This window comes from Giraffa tippelskirchi, chromosome X (assembly GCF_054371585.1).
Source record: "Giraffa tippelskirchi isolate mGirTip1 chromosome X, T2T-mGirTip1v1.2.pri, whole genome shotgun sequence".
In the NCBI taxonomy this organism is placed as follows: domain Eukaryota; kingdom Metazoa; phylum Chordata; class Mammalia; order Artiodactyla; family Giraffidae; genus Giraffa; species Giraffa tippelskirchi.
The window spans coordinates 82859169-82877155 of NC_137289.1; the positions used below are offsets into that span (position 1 = coordinate 82859169).

Below are 17987 nucleotides of genomic sequence, written 5' to 3' on the forward strand. Positions count from 1 at the left end.
AGATATGCAGATGACACCAGCTTCATGGTAGAAAGCGAAGAAGAACTAAAGAGCCTCTTGATGAAAGTGAAAGAGTAGAGTGAAAAAGTTAAAACTCAACATTCAGAAAACTAAGATCATGGCATCTGGTCCCATCACTTCATGGCAAATAGAGGGGGACACAGTAGAAACAGTGAGAGACTCTTTTTTTGGGGCTCCAAAATCACTCCAGCCATGAAATTAAAAGACGCTTCTCCTTGGAAGAAAAGCTATGACCAACCTAGACAGCATATTAAAAAGCAGAAACTATTACTTTGACAACAAATGTCCGTCTAGATAAGGCTATGGTTTTCCCGGTAGTCATGTTGGACTCTAAAGAAAGCTGAGTGCCGAAGAATTGATGCTTTTGAACTGTGGTGTTGGAGGGGACTCTTGAGAGTCCCTTGGAGTGCAAGGAGATCCAACCAGTCTATCCTAAAGGAAATCAGTCCTGAGTATTCATTGCAAGGACTGATGCTAAGCTGCAGCTCCAATACTTTGGCCACCTGTTGGGAAGAACTGACTCATTTGAAAAGACCCTGATGCCGGGAAAGATTGAAGGCAAGAAGAGAAGGGGACGATGGAAGATGAGATGGTTGAATGGCATCACTGACTCAATGAACATGAGTTAGAGTAAACTCCGGGAGTTGTCAGTGGACAGGGAGGCCTGGCGTGCTGCAATCCACGGGGTCACAAAGTGTTGGACACAACTGAGCGACTGAACTGAACTGTACTGTTTTTCCACAGTAAATGCACTATTTAGTATTCCGAAAGGAGATCAATCCTGGGTGTTCATTGGAAGAACTGATATTGAAGCTGAAACTCCAATACTTTGGCCACCTCATGCGAAGAGTTTACTCATTGGAAAAGACCCTAATGCTGGGTAGGATTGGGGGCAGGAGGAGAAGGAGACGACAGAGGATGAGACAGTTAGATGGCATCACTGACTCGATGGACATGAGTTTGTGTAGACTCCGGGAGTTGGTGATGAACAGAGAGGCCTGGCGTGGTGCAGTTCATGGGGTCGCAAAGAGTCAGACACGACTGAGCGACTGAACCGAACTGAACTGAACAGCATTACTCTCATGGTTCCAGTTACTTCCTTACCAACACTTGTTATTTTCCTTACTTTTTTTGAAAGGACATAATAGGCTCCTAACGAGGTGTGAAGTGTTATCTCTTTACAATTTTGATTTTTATGTCCCAATGACTAGTGATATAGAGCATCCTTTTGTGTGCTTATGGATATTTTTATGTCTTTGGAGAAATTTCTGTTCAGGTCCTTTGCCCATTAAAAAAATTTTTTTTTGGTCAGTTGAATATTTTACATTTTTTAACTGAAGTATAGTTGATTTACAATTTTGTATTTCTTTCAGGTGTACAGAAAAGTGATTCAGTTATACATACTTATGTATATATACTTAGTATGTATGTATATACATATATATTATTTAAGATTCTTTTCTATTATAGGTTATTACAAGATACTGAATATAATTCCGTGTCAATGTCAGTGGTTAGTTGCTCAGTTGTGTCTGACTCTTTGTGACCCCATGGACTGTAGTTCGCCAGCCTCCTCTGTCCATGGGATTCTCCAGGCAAGAATACTGGAGTGGGTTGCCATTTCCTACTCCAGGGGATCTTCCCAAAGCAGGGATCAAACCCACAACTCCTGTGTCTCCTGCATTACAGGCAGATTCTTTACAACTGAGCCATTGGGGATGCCTATAATTCCGTGTGCTATACAGCAAATCCTTATTGTTTGTATAGTGATGTGTATCTTGTTATCCCACACTTCCAATTTATTCCTCCCCCTTACCCTTTGGTAACCATAAGTTTGTTTTCTAGGTCTGTGAGTTTGTTTCTATTTTGTACTTAGATTCATTTGTATTATTTTTTAGATTTCCCATAAAAGTAGTACAGTAAGTCCCCTACATACAAATGAGTTCCATTCTGAGAGTGCACTTGTAAGTCCTGTTTGTTCGTAAATCCAATAGTTAGCCTAGGTATCCAAGTAACAAAATCGAGGCTACTGCTATGCTGTAATAGGTTTAGAATAGGTTCACATCTTTGAGAGTTCACAACTCGAATGTTTGTAGTAGGGGTTCTGCTGTATTAAATAATATTTGTTTCGGTATCTCATGTAACTTCACTCAGTATGATAGTCTCTAAGTCTATATGTGTTGCTGCAAATGGCATTATTTCATTCTTTTTTTTATGGCTAAGTAATATTCCATTGTGTATATATACCATATCTTCTGTATCTGTTCATCTGTTGATGGACAGTTAGACTGTGGTTCATATATCTTTCCAAATTATCGAGTTTTTGTCTTTTCTGGATATATTTCCCAGAGTGGGATTGCTGGATTGTATGGTAATTCTAGTTTTGATTTTTTAAGGAACCTTCATACTGTTTTTTATAATGGCTGTACTAGTTTACATTCTCACTATCAGAATAGGTGAGACCCACATCTTCTCCAGCGTTATTTGTGGACTTTTTGGTGATGGCCATTCTGACTGGTGTGAGGTGATACCTCATTGTGGGTTTCACTTGCATTTCTCTAGTAATCAGTGATGTAGCGCATCTTTTCATGTGCCTGTTATCCATTTATTTTTTGAAGAAATGTCTGTTTTGTTCTTCTCATTTTTTCGATTGTGTATTTTTTCTTTTATATTGAGTTGTAATTCTGGTGTCAGTGACGTCATGTGCAAATATTTCCTACCATTTCTAGGTTATCTTTTTCTTTTGTTCATGGCTTCCTTTGCTGTGTAAAAGGTTTTAAGTTTGATTAGGTCCCATGTGTTCATTTTTTTAAATAGATTCTTTTTTTGAAACTGGGTGATATCGATAAGGGGACAGTACAGAAAAATTCTTAGTCCATGAAAAAAACATAATAATTCAGTAAATAAAAGCAGTTATCTTTAACAGGGACACTGTAGGAGTGCTGGGCTTCCTTTTCATGGTTCCGGCCCCAGGGACAGAGGTTTTCCACTGCCACTGTGGGGAGAACTTTTCAGGGAGTGGGGGGATAATGACAGGAAGGAGAAGATGGGGAGAAAGTCCTTTTGTCCCCAGCGTGGAACAGGCAGGGATACAGGGCTGGGGGGATGTTCTTGCAGGAGTCTGAGGAGGGTGTTGGGAAGCAGGAGCTTTGTCAGTTCTGCAGGTTTACAGCCCGTGCTGAACAGAATTCCCCCTTGTGCCCAGCTGTCTCCCACCCTGCTGTGTTGAGTCTGTGAGCCTGGGATATGCTATGGTGGGGGTGATACAACCTGGAAGAATTTGAGACTCTCTTGGAAAGATATGAAACCATCCTAGTTCCAAGGGGCCAAGATTGCACAATAAGGTCCTGCTGCTACCTGAGGGGTCTGAAGCTTTGAGGGCGTGGGCTGGGGAGTCACAATCCTGTGAGGCAGGGAGAAGGATGAGTCACAAACCCAAGTCAGAGCTCTCTCTAGCCCCAGGCGCTTTCACTCCTCAGTGCCCTAGAAGTCACCAGTGGGTGTCAACTGGGCAGACAAGGGACAGAAAGATTGGGATGGCCCAGGGCTTTTACCTATTTGATTGCCGGCCTGTTTCTCCATGAAAGGATGGGGGAGGCAGGGTGGAGTGAATGAATGAGTCACACCTCCATGCAGGAAGGAACAGCCTTCCTTCCTGCGTGGTGCTGGCAATGACGGCACCCTAGGTTAGGTTCCCAGGGCTCTGACAGGGAAAGACAAGATTTCCCTCACCTAAATGCCCTCGGTTAAGACAGACAGGAGGGAATCCTCAACAGTTGCTACAGGGAGTGTGCTGGGAGGGAGCAATACTATGAGAACAAACTCCAATACTGATGTGGGTCCCCCTCTGAGGGAGTGGAGAAGCACTGAGACAGCAGGCCAATCCGGAGGGCTGTGGACTGACCTGGGGCTCAGTGGAGCCCAAGAGCCAGGGTTCCTTTAGTGCTAGAGGGCAACAAGTGAAGGGAGAATTTGCTTCAAACCTGTGGAGGGAAGGAAGGAAATTGGATTCTGTTATCAGGAGAGCCAAGATCAACTAGCTTATAGAGTGCCCCCAGGCCTGAGTTGTGGAGAAGGGGCTACAGCTCCTAACTCCTGGGTCTCTGAAGGGCAGGATCAGTATAGTTGGTCCCCTTGAAGACCACTTGGCCTTAGGCCCAGTCCATTCACTGCACTGATTACCAAACTATGGGTTCTCTCTCTAATACTATCTAGAGATCCTATGCAGACCAGGGGAGGGGAGAGGCTCATGGAAAATTTGTGGGGCAGAGGGAAGCTGGGGACAGGAAGGAATGGGGTGGGAGAAGAGGATAACCGCTGTCATGTGATACCCTCTTCATTCTGGTATTGTCCTAGAACCGACAGCATCCCCTGGAATGCCCCAGGCAAGAGTATGAGGCATGCAGTACAGGGCCCAAATAAAGAAATTGGTGCAGCCAAATCAGGGCTTTGTGGGTGAAGCCCTGTGTATTTTGGATTCCCAGGGCTTGCTCTAATTTTTGTCATCTCTGCTGCACCTTGGAGTAGAAATATTGGCACACAGCCTCCTGGGCCCAAGGCTGGAAGTAGAACTCTGCTCAGCATTCCTCCTCTGGGTTACCCATCACGTCAATCATGGTCTTGAGGTCCTGGCACTGGGACTGAAACCAGTAATTGATGAAACCTTGAGGGTCTCTGGCAAAGCTCAGCAAGAACTCCCGCTGGGTTTTCAGCAGATTGATAGTTTCTGTTGTCTCATGGATCTTGTTGTCTAGAGTAGCAATTTCCTGCTGGCTAGCAGTAGACAGCAGAAAAGAATTCATCTGGATCTTCAAGGTGTCATCCACCTTCACATCAGTGTTATAACAAGCTGTCTTTTTCTGATCATTCGGGTCAACACTGATGACATGATTAATGATGATGAGCTCAGGTGTCATAAGCAAGGCATGGAGCTGTTGGGGGACCTCTGAAAACTTCATATGTTGAGAATCAAAGATCTGTTGGAGGTACTTGTCACAGAGGACAAACTCCCGCTCATGTGGGACTTGGAGCTTATGTGTCTTAATATATTGCCATAGTGCTTGAATGATCACTGGACGGGTCTGGGTATAGATGCCCAGGAGCCAAGCCAGACAAGGGTCTAATTTAAACTGAAGAGGCTGGTAATTCAGTATCAGCAGGACAGTACACCGTACATTCACATCTCCTCGCTATTTCACCTGGAAGCCATCCGTCTCCTGGGTAGTGGCGGTCCTGTGCCATTCTACCAGATGATTGTCTGGTCCATACAAATCTTTGTCCAGTTCGATTACCAAGGACTTAAAAGAAGAGGACTTCCTCTTTTGTTTGGTAGCATCATATTTGGACAAGGCTGAATCCTCTAGGGGCCGTCCTTCTACCTGAAGCTCCCAGGAAGCCACCGTCCCTTCCCCATCCTTGGCATCTGACTTAGCTAGATTGAAAGTGTTAGAAATGAAAATTCACAGCTTCTGTTTTTGCTTGATGGGACATTTCAAGGCTTCCTGGATATCTAGCCATTTCCTCACAATAGTCTGGTCCAGTTTCCTTTCAAAAGCCAAGAGATCCATATAGGCTTGGGATTCTGGTACCAGTTCACGAATCCTTTGAAGTAACATTTTGTCAGCCATTGTTTTTTTTGCATTGTGATTCCGATTTTGGACTGCCTGCTGTTGGACCTGCTGGATCTGCTGAGGCGCAGGTCTCTTGCAGAACTGGTCCATCCCTGACTGAGCCAGGCCAGGTCAGACTGAAGGGTTCCCCCCATAGCCAGGGTGTCCCATGGAGGGTCCCTGAGGTGTCATTTGGCTGCCTTGTAGCATACCTGGTCTCAGATAGGCTGCTCTGGGCATCCAGGAGCGGTACAGCCCTTGACTCTGTGTTGGGCCCATTCCAACCAGACTCCCCAGTGCCCTGCCCTGGCCCAGGGCAGCCACCACGCCCACCCCTCCCTGAGGCTCCAGCGCCCCGCTGGGAGCCACAGATTGGAAACCTGCCCAGGCTGCCATCTTTCCCGGAACTGCTGCTGAAGCTGCACAGAGAGCCAAACTGAAACTCCTGTTTTTATTTTTATTTCTATTGCTTTGGGAGACTGACTTAAGAAAATGTTGATACGATTTATGTCAGAGAATGTATTGCCTATGCTTTCTTCTAGGAGTTTTATGGTGCATGACTATGTTTAGGTCTTTAAACCATTTTGTGTTTATTTTTGTATGTCATATGAGGGTGTGTTCTAACTTCACTGATATACATGAGGTTGTCCAGCTTTCCCATTGCCACTTGTTGAAGAGACTGGCTTTTCTCCATTGTTTATTCTTGCTTTCTTTGTTGAAGATTATTTAACTGTAGATGTTTGAGTTTATTGTTGGGCTCTCTGTTTTGTTCTGTTCTTCTATATGTCTGTTTTTGTGCCAATGGCATGCTGTTTTATTACTGTAACTTTATACTATTGTCTGAAGTTTGGGAGGGTTATGGCTCCAGCTTTGTTCTTTTTCCTCAGGATTGCTTTGGCAGTTCTGGGTCTTTTGTGGTTCTATATTAATCTTATGATTATTTGTTCTAGTTCTTTGAAAAATGTTATAGGTAGTTTGATAGGGATTGTATTAAGTCTGTAGATTGCTTTGGATAGTATGACCATTTTACCAATATTTATTCTTCCAATCCAAGAGCATGGGATATCTTTCCATTTCTCTGAATCATCTTCAGTTTCCTTTTTCACTGTTTTATAGTTCTCAGTGTATATGTGTTTTACCTCATTGGTTAGGTTTATTCCTAGGTATTTTATGTTTTTGGATTCTATTATACTATTTATTAAATTTATTTTTATACTTATTTATTTATTTGGCTACACCATGTGGTTTGCAGGAACTTAGATTTTAGAACAGTTATTGAACCCAGGCCCTAGCAGTAAAAGCACCAAATCCTAACCACTGGACCTCCAGGGAACTCCTTGGATGCTATTTTATTTATTTATTTATTTATTTTTTCTTATCCCACCCAAGGAAGCCAAGGTTTTTATCCTCCCATTTCCATCATCATTGATGAAGGCTGCTTCTAGGGGCCTTGCTGCCGAGAACTCCCAACCTGGTAGACTTAGCACACAACAGTTCTACCCCTGCTTCAAAGAATCACAGGTGCTTACATAACGAGGCTGGGAACTTGTTTAGCACCTATTACTGTCTGTGTGTCTGTGTTAATTATCTCAAGAGCTATTTCAATTACTTACACTTTTTTGACAATAAACACTGTACCTCCAGCAAGACCTCCAAAAACTCTTAATTGACAAGTTACTTTATTTTTTTTAATTATTTATCTTTTTTTTTCTTTCTTTTTTTAATTTATTTATTTTAGTTGGGGGCTAATTTCTTTACAATATTGTAGTGTTTTTTGCCATACATTGACATGAATCAGCCATGGGTTTACATGTGTTCCCCATATTGTATTTGTTTTGCCATACAGTGACATGAATCCACTATGGGTGTACATGTGTTCCCCTTCCAGAACCTCCCTCCCACCTCCCTCCCCATCCCATCCCTCCGGGTCATCCCAGTGCATCATCCCTGAGCACCCTGTATCATGCATTGAACCTGGACTGGCGATTTTAAATGGGATTCTTTTTACTTTCTCTTTATGAGATTTCATTGTTAGTATAAAGAAATGCAACATATTCTGTATATTAATCTTATATTCTTTTACCTTGCTGAATTCATTTATTAGTTAATGGTTTTTGTGTGGAGTCTTTAGGAATTTCTGTATAGTATGTCATCTGCATATAGTCACAGTTTTATCTTTCCCTTCCAATTTGAATATGTTTTATTTCATTTTCTTTTTTGATTGCTGTGCCTTCACTCAATTTTGAATTTGGTTGTTTGGTTTTTTCCTAGTTGAATTGTAGGATTTCTTTATGTTTCCTGACTATCAGTACCATTTCTGATATATGATTTAGAAATATTTTCTCCCATTTTGTGGGTTGTCTTTTTATTCTCTTGATAATAGCCTTTGATGCACAAAATGTTTTCATTTTGGTGGAATCCAATTTATTTATTTTTTGTTGTTGTTGCCTGTGCTTTTGGTATCATATTCAAGAAAGCATAGCCAAATCCAATATCATGAAGATTCCCCTTCTATTTTCTATAAAGAGTTTAATGGATGGTTTCAGCTACTCTTTTTAGGTCTTTGATGAATTTTGAGTTAATTTTTGTATGTGGTGTCAGGCAAGGGTCCAATTCAATTTTGTGTGTGTGGATGTCCAGTTTTTTCCACGTTGTCCTTTTCTTGTTGTATATTGCTGACACCCTACTTGAAAATCAATTGAATATATGAAAGGCTTTATTTCTAGGTTCTCTACTCCATTGTTCTATATGTTCTTGTGCCAGTACTACACTGTTTTGATTATTTTAGCTCTGTGTTTAGATTTTTTAAGTTTAAGCATAGTTGATTTACTGTATTGTGTTATATATATATATATATATATATATATATATATATATGTTATATACATCAAAGTGATTCAGTTATGCATATATATTTCCACATTATTTTCAAGTATAGGTTATTGCACGATATTAAGTGCAGTTCCCTGTGTTATATGGTAAATTCTATTGGTTTAGTAGTTAGTTTTGAAATTAGGAATTGTGAGTTCTTTAATTTTGTACTTTTTCACAATTGTTTTGGCGATTCAAGATTCCTTGAGATTCCTCAAGAATTTTGGAATTGATTTCTTTGTTTCTGCAAAAATATCTTGTGATTTTGATAGGAGTTGAAAAGAATCTGTAGACCACTTTGAGTAGTATTGCCATCTTAAAAATATTTGTGTTTCGATTGTTGTTTGTTAGTATAGAGAAATACAGCTGATTTTTGTGTGTGAACTTTGTATCCACCCGCTTTACAATTTGTTTATTAACTGTGTTAAGAATTTTTGTTATGAATTCTTTAAGATTTCCTACATGTAAGTTGTCACCTGTGGACAGAGATAAGTTAACTCTTCCTTTTCAGTTTGGATTATAATATGCTACTTTAAACAATTGTTAAGTGAGCATGAAACCATTTACCTCAGATTGGGACTTGAACCCATTTGGATAGGACTCAAACCCAGCCAAAACCCATGGTACCTGGTTTCAGGGCCAAATAAAGCTCAGGTTCTTGATTTCTCATCACAGAAAGAATTCAGTGAGAGACAAAGTGATAGGTAAGAAGTAGATTTATTCAGATTCAGAGAGACGCACACTCCATAGACAGAGTGTGGACCATTGCAGAGGGCTTGTGCAGCTATAAAATGTGGTGTGGTTATTTTTTACAGGCTGGGTAATTTAATATGCTAATGAGTGGGAGGATTATTCCAACTAGTTTTGGGAAGGGTCAGAGATTTCCAGGATTTGGGTCACTGCCCACTCCTTTGTCTTTTAACAGTGCCTTGGAACTGTCATGGTACCTCTGGTTGTGTCATGTCACTGACTGAGGACCAAGATCTAGTCTTGTCTGCCATCTTGGTCCCACTTGATTCTAATCGACTTATGTTGTGTACTTCAGTTCAGTTCAGTCATTCAGTCATGTCCTACTCTTTGTGACCTTATAGACTGCAGCATACCAGGCTTCCCTGTCCATCACCAACTCCTGGAGCTTGCTCAAACTCATGTCCATTGAGTCGGTGATGCCCTCCAACCATCTCATCCTCTGTCATCCCCTTCTCCCGCCTTCAATCTTTCCCAGCATCAGGGTCTTTTCAAATGAGTCAGTTTTTTGCATCAGGTGGTCAACGTATTAGAACTTCAGCTTCAGCATCAGTCCTTCCAATCAATATTCAGGACTGATTTCCTTTAGGATTGATGGGTTTGATCTCCTTGCAGTCCAAGGGACTCTCAAGAGTCTTCTCCAGCACCACAGTTCAAAAGCATCAATTCTTCGGTGTTCAGCTTCCTTCATAGTCCAACTCTCACATCCATACATGACCACTGTAAAAACCATAGCCTTGACTAGCCGGACCTTTGTTGACAAAGTAATGTCTCTGCTTTTTAATATTCTGTCTAGGTCGGTCATAGATTTCCAAGGAGCAAGCATCTTTTAATTTCATGGCTGCAGTCACCATCTGCAGTGATTTTTGACTATGCCAAAGCCTTTGACTGTGTGGATCACAATAAACTGTGGAAAATTCTTAAAGAGATGGGCATACCAGACCATCTGACCTGTCTCTTGAGAACCCTGTATGCAGGTCAGGAAGCAACAGTTAGAACTGGACATGGAATAACAGACTGGTTCCAAATAGGAAAAGGAGTACGTCAAGGCTGTATATTGTCACCCTGCTTATTTAACTTATATGCAGAGTATATCATGAGAAACGCTGGGCTGTAAGAAACACAAGCTGGAATCAAGATTGCCGGGAGAAATATCAATAACCTCGGATATGCAGATGACACCACCCTTATGGCAGAAAGTGAAGAAGAACTAAAGAGCCTCTTGATGGAAGTGAAAGAGGAGAGTGAAAAAGTTGGCTTAAAGCTCAACATTCAGAAAACTAAGATCATGGCATCTGGTCCCATCACTTCATGGCAAATAGATGGGGAAACAGTGGAAACAGTGTCAGACTTTATTTTTTGGGGCTCCAAAATCACTGCAGATGGTGATTGCAGCCATGAAATTTAAAGACGCTTGCTCCTTGGAAGTAAGGTTATGACCAACCTAGATAGCATATTAAAAAGCAGAGACATGACTTTGCCAACAAGGGTCTGTCTAGTCAAGGCTATGGTTTTTCCAGTAGTCATGTATGGATGTGCGAGTTGGATGGTGAAGAAAGCTGAGCGCTGAAGAATTGATGCTTTTGAACTGTGGTGTTGGAGAAGACTCTTGAGAGTCCCTTGGACTGCAAGGAGATCCAACCAGTCCATCCTAAAAGAGATCAGTCCTGGGTGTTCCTGAAAGGGCTGATTTTGAAGCTAAAACTCCAATCCTTTGGCCACCTCATGCGAAGAGTTGACTCATTGGAAAAGACCTTAATGCTGGGAAGGATTAGGGGCAGGAGGAGAAGGGGACGACAGAGGATGAGATGGCTGGATGGCTTCACCGACTCGATGGACATGGGTTTGGGTAGACTCCGGGAGTTGGTGATGGACAGGAAGACCTGGCATGCTGTGATTCATGGGGTCGCAAAGAGTCGGACACGACTGAGCGACTGGACTGACTGACTGACTGACTGAATGGTCCAGTGGGCTGTGTCATTTTTTCAAATGTTGTGCCCTGTACCTTTCCCTCCTGTTGCAAGCAGATATTTAATTACCAATGATTTGTTTATAAAAAGGCCAGTTTTGGTCACGATACTCATGATGATGTGTACAAATTTCAGACACACTGTGTGATCCATTGCTGTGTTTTAAAGATAGCTGCTTATCTGTTGGAGCAAGTAGGTGAATGGGTGAAAATTAAAAATATGGGTTTTTGTTTTTGTTTTGTGTTGTGCTTTGGCCATACCATGAGGCTTGTTAGTTCCCTAACAGGGTATTGAACCCCAGCCCATGGCATTGTGAGCAGAGAGTTCTAACCAGTTGACCACAGGGAATTCCCAATATATAGTTTTAGATGTTTTCATTGTGACATACTAGGTAATACATGCACAGAATCTTTATTTCAACTACATGTACATCTGCAAATATCTCAAAATGAAAAGTTTAATTTAAAAAAGTCTAGCTCCTTTACACATATGCTTATCCAATTAATAATGCAAAAGTGGTGCTGCTGCTGCTACTAAGTCGCTTCAGTCGTGTTAGACTCTGTGCGACCCCATGTACAGCAGCCTACCAGGCTCCCCCTTCCCTGGGATTCTCCAGGCAAAGAACACTGGAGTGGGTTGCCATTTCCTTCTCCAATGCGTGAAAGTGAAAAGTGAAAGTGAAGTCGTTCAGTTGTGTCTGACTCTTCGTGACCCCATGGACCGAAGCCTACCAGGCTCCTCTGTCCATGGGATTTTCCAGGCAAGAATAGCAAAAGTGGTGAAGCACTAGTAATTTTTAGAACTCCAGAGTTCCTCATGGAAAAAAAAGTTATAAAACATTCAAGGTAAAGAACATGGCCCATAGTTCAAAACACTGATATTAGAACTTAAAACTTGTCTGAAATTCAGTCATTTATGATATGGTTCTCTGACATTAGCACTTTAGATTTTTATTTTGGTTTCCTTGAAGATAGGTAGATTAGATCTTAGTGGTTATTTACATCAAGCCCATGTTGTCAATTGTGTATCTGTAAGTATAAAGGGTGATCACTTTCCTCTAAAATAGATTTTTAACTACTCTTTTTTTAAGGTTTATTTATTTACTTCTGGTTGTGGTAAGTCTTTGTTGCTTTACTCAGGCTTTTTCTAGTTGTGGTGAGTGTGGGCTACTCTTAGTTGTAGTACGTGGGCTTTTCATTGTGGTGGCTTTTCTTGTTGTGGAGCACAGGCTCTAGGGTGTTCAGGCTTCAGTAGTTGCAGCTCTTTGGCTCAGTAGTTGTGCCTTGCAGGCTCTAGAGTGCGGGGTCAGTGCTTGTGGTGCACAGGCTTAGCTGTTCCACAGCATGTGGAATCTTCCCAGACCAGGGATCAAACCCATGTCCCCTGCATTGGCAGGCAAATTCTTATACATTGTGCCACCAGGAAAGTCCTTAACTACTCTTAAATGATCATTTTAAGGATTTTTAAAGGACCTTGAATGATATAATGTTTAGTACTGGTTGAGTAAGTTTCCCATTTTGGTGGAGGAGGAATAGAATGACAACCACATCTGGATTTAATAAAAATAACTTACAGTAGTTCACAGTTATAAAACTGATAAGTTAATGCATGCAGTTTTTCCTTAGGAAAAGATCTTTCCATTTACAAAAGGGTTGATAAGTGATATCTTTTATTTTCATTTTTATTTTTTGCACTTTTATTTATTTTTTTTTTGGAGTATAGTTGCTTTATACTGTTGTGTTAGTTTCTACTGTACAGCAAAGTGAATCAGCTATATGTATACATATAGCCCCTCATTTTTGGATTTTCTTCCCATTTAGATCAACACAGAGCACTGAGTTTAGTTCCTGTGCTATACAGTAGGTTCTCATTAGTTACCTATTTTATACATAGTATTGATAGTATATATATGTCAATCCCAATCTCTCAATTCATCCCACCACACTCTTCCCCCTTTGTATCCATTTTGTTGTGTAAGTCTGTGTCTCTGTTTCTGTTTTGTAAATAAGATTGTCTATACCATTTTTTTCAGATTGCACGTATATGTGTTAATATGGTGTTTATGTTTTTGACTTCACTCTGTAATGCTGTCTCTTTAATAGATTTCTGAACAATTTAGGAGATATGCAAGAAAATAAATCTTAAGGAATACTTTGGAATTTGTCAGAAACTAATTTTAGTGCACCTGTAAGTCTTTCATTGTTCAACATACTTTAAATGACATTTGTCTAATTCCAAAATTAACATCTGCCTTTAAAGAGAAAATTTTTCAAATGAATTGGCAAAATTTTTAGTATCAATATTTTTTCACCATTGGACTTCTGGCTGGTCTTGTAATTCAGGCTCTTCTGTCAATGGGATTCTTCAGGCAATAATACTGAAGTGGGTTGCCATTTCCTTCTCCAGGGGATCTTCCCGAACCAGCAATTGTACCTGCGTCTCTTATGGCTCCTGCATTTGCAAGCAGGTTCTTTACCCACTGAGCCATCAGGGAAACCCTAGTTTATAATATGACACGATATGTTTATAGCTAAGAATGCTATCCTTCACCGAACAAAAAAGTTCTGATTGTGTCCTCTTGTTTTAATTTTTACATATAATTGTACTGTTAATGAGCTGCATTGATTTATCCATAGTCTTGACATTGTTCAACTACAGCATGAATTCATGTGATAGCCGGTTTTGTGGTTGGATTGCTGTGAGTTCTAGGAATGAATAGGATAATCATCATTATGCTTTATCATTTCTACATCATTTGCTATACTTCTTTCATTTCTCAAGTACAACTTTTTCAATGTTTGCTAATCTGTTGATGGAACAAGATGTAGAATGACGTTGTGCCTTCTTGTCTTTTCTTCTAGTTCCATTCTCTAATTGAAGATTTATGGACACTGAATGACTTGATGATAATATTTTTGGACATCTGACTCATTTACAAAGAAAGGTTATGTCAAAAGTAGAAGCCATACCCTCTTGGTATCTATATTCTAGAGTCAAGTTTGTTTAAGGATTTTTTAAAACAACCCTCTCCACCAACAACCAAAATCTTACACAAGATCTCTAGTTGCAGTATGCTTGTTACATTTCATTTCTTTTTCATTCCTTAAATATCTTGGATCTTCCCAAGCAAACATAGAAGAATGGTACAGAGGGGCCACTGGCCTTGGAGCCCAGCGCCCTGCTTGAATCTGGGAGGTGTCTGGCCTATGAAGGCCTCACAGATATTACCTGATTTCTAGTGTTTTTTTTTCTTTTTTTAAGGTCTTTTCTTTATTTATTTTTGGCTCTGCTGTGTCTTTGTTGCTGAGCTTTCTCTAGTTGTGGAGAGTAGTGGCTACTGTTTGTTGTGGTGGGCAGGCTTCTGGTTGCAGTGATTTCTTCTGTTGCAGAGCACAGGCTCTAGGCACAGGGCTTCAGTGGTTGTGGCACATGGGCTCAGTAGTTGAGGCTTGCAGACTCCAGAGCGCAGGCTTAGTAGTTGTGGTGTGTGGTGTATGGGCTTAGTTACATGATTGTGTCCCCTGTATTGCAAGGCAGATTCTTAACCAGTGGACCACCAGGGAAGCTCCACCTTAGTGTTTTAATGTACATTCTTTTGATGATTAGTGAGATTGGAGTGCTTTTTCTCCCATTTTTTTTGTTACAGTTATATTCCAGTTTACAAAAACTTTTGTCTTTTATTCATTTATATACTCTTTGTGTTGCTTGGTTGTGTCTGACTCTTTGCGACCCCATGAGATTGGAGTACTTTTTCTCCCAGTTCTTTTTTTACATAGTTATATTCCGTGTTTTTTAAAAAAATTTGTCTTTTATTCATTTATATACTAGGAATTTATTATTATTATTATTATTATTGGTCACACTCTATGGCATGTGAAATCTTAGTTCCCTGACCAGCAATTGAATCCATGCCATCTGCAGTGGAAGCCTGGGGTCCTAACCATTGGACCATCAGGGATTCCCAGTATTATTTAATATAATAAGAATCTTTCAGATGATTTTGCCAACTAAATTTTATTTATGGATTTTTTTGGGGAGATGCGTGCACAAGTTTTATGTCTTATGTTTTATTACATACATTCTTAAATTCCATCCTCTACTTTTTATTTGCCACTGAGGTAAAATTCACATAAAACAGAATTAACCATTCAAAATCATTTTAGTATATAATTCAGTTAAAATTTTTTTTTTACTAAATTACCAGTATTGTACAACTGTTACCACTTTCTAAAACTAGAATATTTTCATTGTCCCCAAAGATAACCCATACCTCCCAGTTTCCCCCTTCTACCATCACCTGGATACCCACTAATCTCCTTTCTCCCTCTGTAGATTTGCCTACTTGGACATTTTACATATATAAATAGAATCATCCAATATGTAGGAATTTGTGTCTACCTTTTTTATCATAAAGTTTCCAAGGTTCATCCATGTTTAGTATGGATGAATATTTCATTCCTTTTTATTGGGGTGTAATATCCCATTGTTTATTTATCAGTTGATGGATATTTGGATACTTTTTGCTTTTGGCTTTTATAAATATTGCTACTATGAACTTTGTTTAGTTATTTGAGCATGGGCATATGTTTTCATTCTCTTGGGTATATATCTAGGAGTGGAATTGCTGACCACTAAAATGTTTTTCATACTGACTGCCCCATTTTACATTCCCACCATCAATGTGTATGGGTTCCAATTTCTTTACATCCTTGCCAAGCCTTTAGTTTTAAAATATAATTATCATATTAATCCTAATGAGTATAAAATAGTATTTCATTGTGGTTTTTATTTATATTTTATTCTAATGACTAATAATCTTCAGCATTTTTTCATGTGCTTCCTGGCCATTTGTGTGTATTCTTTGCAGAATTGTATATCTAAGTTCTTATTTCATTGAAGTATAGTTGATTTACAATGTTGTATTAATTTCTGCTCTTCAACAAAGTGGTTCAGTTATATATAAATTCTTTAAAAAATATTCTTTTCCATTGTGATTTATCATTGAATATTGACTATAGTTCTCTTTGCTATACAGTAGGACCTTGTTGTTTATCCATTCTGTATATAAAAGCTTAAACCTGCTACCTCCAATTTCCCACTCTAGCCCTCCCCCTACTCCCCCTGCCCCATTTAGCAAACAACAGTCTTCTCTCTAGAGCTGATTCTGTTTCTGTTTAATAGGCTCATTTGTGACATATTTTAGATTAAACATATGAATGATATGTGGTACTTGTCTTTCTCTTTCTGAGTTACTTCCCTAGTGTGATAATCTCTAGTTGCATCCATGTTGCTGCAAATGGCATTTTTTCATTCTTTTTATAGCTGAGTGATATTTCAGTGTGTGTGTACCACATCTTCTTTTTAAAAATTTCATTTATGTTTAATTGAAGGATAATTGCTTTACAATATTGTGTTGGTTTCCACCATACATCAACATGAATCAGCCATAGGTATACATATGACCCTCCCTCTTGAGCTTCCCTCCCACCTCCTACCCCATCCCACCCCTCTAGGTTGTTTCAGAGTACCAGTTAGAGTTCCCTGAGTCATACCTCAAATTTCCACTGGCTATCTACTTTACGTATAGTGATGTGTATAGATATACCACATCTTTATTCATCTGTCAGTGGCCATTTAAGCTGTTACCATGTTTTGGCTATTGTAAATAGGGTTGTTATGAACATTGTGGTGCATGTATCTTTTTGAATTATAGTTTTGTCTGGATAAATGCCCAGGTGTGGGATTGCTAGATCAAATGGTAATTCTGTTTTGTTTTCTGAGGAACCTACATAGAGTTTTCCACAGTGGCTGCACCAACTTACATTCCCACCAACAGTGTAGGAGGGTTCCTTTCTCTCTACACCCTCTCTAGCATTTGTTATTTGTAGACTTTTTAATGATGACCTTTCTGACTGGTATGGTATTTCATTGTAGTTTTGGTTTGATTTCTCTAGTAATTAGAAATGTTGAACATCTTTTCTTGTGCCTATTGCCCATCTGTATGCCTTCTTTGGAATACTGTCTATTTAGGTCTTCTGCCCATTTTTTGATTGGGTTTTTTGTTTGTTGTTGAGTTGTTTTATATCTAAGTTCTTTAAAACCCATTTTACAGTTGGGCTTGTCTTTCTATTGTTTAAGTGTAAGAAGTCTTTATATTATTAAAAGGGTATATATTATATAAAAGGATATTAATGCCTTTTCAGATACATGATTTGAAAATAGTTGTCCCCAGTTAAATGGGTTGTCTCTTCACTTTCTTGATGGTATCTTTTGATACACAGAGGATTTGAATTTTTTGCATTTTAAACTTTTATTCTTTTGTAACCCTGTTGGATTATAGATGCACCTATTATATAACTTAGTAGGATATACTGTAATAATACATTTACATAAATATTTCCATGGGCATCTGTGAGCTCTAAATCCCATTCTATGTTTTATTCATCTTTGTGTTTGTCATTTATAAAGTTACTCTGTTCTAAGCAGAAAATAGAGTAATAAACAAAAAACTACTGAAGTCTTCCAGACAGTAAGTGCTCAGGAAATATATTTGAAAAATGAATGAATTATTATTGTAAATGATGTAAAGCAGAATCTCATACTGTTAATATTTTCCTTGAATTATACTTTTTTATTTTAAAAATCTATTGTATTCATGTATAGAGTTTTTAATTTCATACAGCTCAGTGATTCAGTTATATATATATAATATACATATATATACACACACACATTCTTTTTCACATTATTTTCCATAATGGTTTATCAC

The 17987-nt window shown here is 39.3% G+C and overlaps 1 protein-coding gene and 1 pseudogene across 16 annotated transcripts in view; one reads left to right on the forward strand and one right to left on the reverse strand.

Moving 5' to 3' along the window:
- ATRX (ATRX chromatin remodeler) overlaps nucleotides 1–17987 on the forward strand; it is a 280028-nt gene that overhangs the window by 63474 nt on the left and 198567 nt on the right. The window lies entirely within an intron of this gene.
- LOC145536995 (SWI/SNF-related matrix-associated actin-dependent regulator of chromatin subfamily D member 1 pseudogene) lies at nucleotides 5197–6026 on the reverse strand (annotated as a pseudogene).